Consider the following 2500-nt stretch of genomic DNA (forward strand, 5'->3'; position numbering starts at 1 on the left):
TCTGCGTCCCATACACATCGTCCCTTCCCTCCCCTCCTTCCTTCTGACTTATTCCTCACTTCGATATCTCGCCACCCTATTTCCCATCCTCCTTCTCTCTTCTTCATTTCTCATCACCATCTCTTCTCTTCTCTTTTCATCCCCCGTGCAACCCTCCTTATCTCCCTTTCTTCTCTCGCCTCTTCTCTTTCCATTTCTTCTATCTACTTCCTCTCTCTCCTCTTCCTTCTTCCTTCTCTCCCATCCACTCTTCTCTCCTCTATCCTAGCCTTTCCCATCCTCCCCTTCTGTCCCCATCCCCCCATCTCCCCATCCTCCCTTTCCTCCTATCTACTTCCTTTCCTCCCTCTTCCTCCACCCCACTCATTTTCCTCATCTCTTGCCTCCTCCCTCATTCTTTCTTACCTTCTTCCTATCCCATGTCCTCTATCTATCCTCCATCCCTACCTATCTTAGCCTGGCCCCCTCCCTCCCGCCCTCCCTCCCTCCCTCCCTCCCTCCCTCCCTCCCTTCCTCCTCCATATCCCACCATCCGCCTTCCCTCCCTCCCTCCCTCCCTTCCTGAGCCCGCGGCTCCTCCCTCCTCCCTCCCCGGGCTTCCTGCTTCCTCATAGCCCACCTCCCCACCTCTCCCGGCCACCTCCCTCCCTACACCGCCACCTACCCTCTCTCTCCAGCCCACTTACCCTCTCTCCCTGGGCTCCCTCCGCCCATCCTCCTCCCTCCCTGGTCCCCTTCCTCTCCCTCGGTCCACTTTCCAGAGGCCCCATCCGCCCCCTACTACCCCTCCCTCCTTTCACCCTTCCTGTCCACCCTCCACCCTCCTTTCCTACCTCCCTCGGACCCCCTTCACATCCTATGACCCTCCCTCCCTCCCTCCCTCCCTCCCTCCCTGATCTCCTTCCTCTCCCACGGCCCCCCTCTCACTCCCTCCCCCCCTTCCTCCCTCACGCTCCACCCTCCCTTTTCCCCATCCCTCTCCACATCCCCCACACCCTCCCTCCCTCCCCCTTCCCCCACCTCCACGTCCCACCCCCTCTCCCCTCCCCCCTCCCCGGCTCTCCCGCCCTTCACAACCCACCCACCCTTTCCCTCCCCTCCCCCGCCCTCCCCCGCTCGCCCTCCCGCCCTCCCTCACTCCCCTCACTCCCCTACCCCGCCCCCCCACTCCCCGCCCGCCCGCCCCCCAGGCATCGACGCCACACAGCGAGGGCTCCACCTGGCCGCTCACTCACATCTCTGCCGCCGACGGAGACGACCGCTTGGCACTTGCTAGTCGGTGTTGTGACCCGCTGCTGGCCCTGCACTTCCCAGCGTCTCCTCCCAGCGGCGCCGATCTCTTGCCCTCGAGCTCGGTTGGGGTGAGACGTCTCTTGCATCTGTCTGTCTGTCTGTCGGTCTGTCTGTCTATCTCTCTTTTCCTTTCGTCTGTCTCTGGCTGTTTGGTTTTCTTTTTTTCGTCTGTCTGTATCTTCTTTCTTTTCGCCTTTCTCTCTTGGTCTTTCTTTCTCTCTCTCTCGCTCTCTTTTTCGTTTTCGCTCTCTCTCTCTCTCTTAAACTCTTCGACTCTCTTTGTACTCTTACTCTCTCTCTCTCTTTCTCTCTCTCTCTCTCTCTCTCTCTCTCTCTCTCTCTCTCTCTCTCTCTCTCTCTCTCTCTCTCTCTCTCTCTCTCTCTCTATTTATCTATCTATCTCTCTTTATCTCTCTCTTTCTCTCTCTCACTCACTCACGCACTCACTCTCTCTCTCTCTCTCTCTCTCTCTCTCTCTCTCTCTCTCTCTCTCTCTCTCTCTCTCTCTCTCTCTCTCTCTCTCTCTCTCTCTCTCTCTCTCTCTTGCTTTCGAACTCGTCTCCCTCGGATTTTCCTTTTGTTTGTTTATTTTCTTTTTCATTTTATTTTTTGTTCTTGCTTTTATCATATTCCAAAGCTTTTTTTTCACTTTTTCACATTATCTTTTCGGTTGTTTGTTCTGGTGAAGAATTTTGAAAATTCGAATTTTTTCCGGACCTTTTTCTTTCAAACAAAGAAATCGGTTTTATTCTAATTTTTAACTCCAAGTTTTCTCTTAGTGATTTCGTTAATTGACTTTAAATTATTCTCGATTTTTTCTTTTCTTTTTCTTTTTCTTTTCTTTCCTTACATGTCGCCACTTGTTCCTACTCATTTGCATATAATCCACAGCGCTTCTGAAGTGACATAATGAATTAATACATAGTTATTTTAAAGAAGAGAAAACAAAAACTGAATCATAATCGTTATAACATTATAAAACAACAACAAACAAAAAAAAACCTTTCAAGTGCGCGAGGTGTTGCGAACTCACGGGCGAAAAGAAACAAAAACTCAGCGACATCTTGGTGCTCCCGAAGAGGACTTTCAGCTTAAGGTAAGTACTGGTCTCTGTTTCCTTATCCTCCCTCTTCGCCCCTTTTCTCTCTGTTGTACGTATCCATTCCTTACTGTTTTCTTGTGTTTTTTTTTCCTTCCCCCTTTTTTC

At 51.7% G+C, this 2500-nt stretch overlaps 1 long non-coding RNA gene across 1 annotated transcript in view; it reads left to right on the top strand.

The window, feature by feature from the left end:
• The first annotated feature begins 1243 nt into the window (after positions 1-1243).
• The window catches only part of LOC125037611, a 128439-nt gene continuing 127182 nt past the window's right edge, over positions 1244-2500 (top strand). The window contains exons 1-2 of the long non-coding RNA XR_007115982.1: positions 1244-1361; positions 2185-2389. This is a non-coding gene — a long non-coding RNA (uncharacterized LOC125037611). The remainder of the gene's footprint in view (positions 1362-2184; positions 2390-2500) is intronic.

The sequence above is a fragment of the Penaeus chinensis genome, chromosome 23, assembly GCF_019202785.1.
Source record: "Penaeus chinensis breed Huanghai No. 1 chromosome 23, ASM1920278v2, whole genome shotgun sequence".
Classification (NCBI taxonomy): Eukaryota; Metazoa; Arthropoda; class Malacostraca; order Decapoda; family Penaeidae; genus Penaeus; species Penaeus chinensis.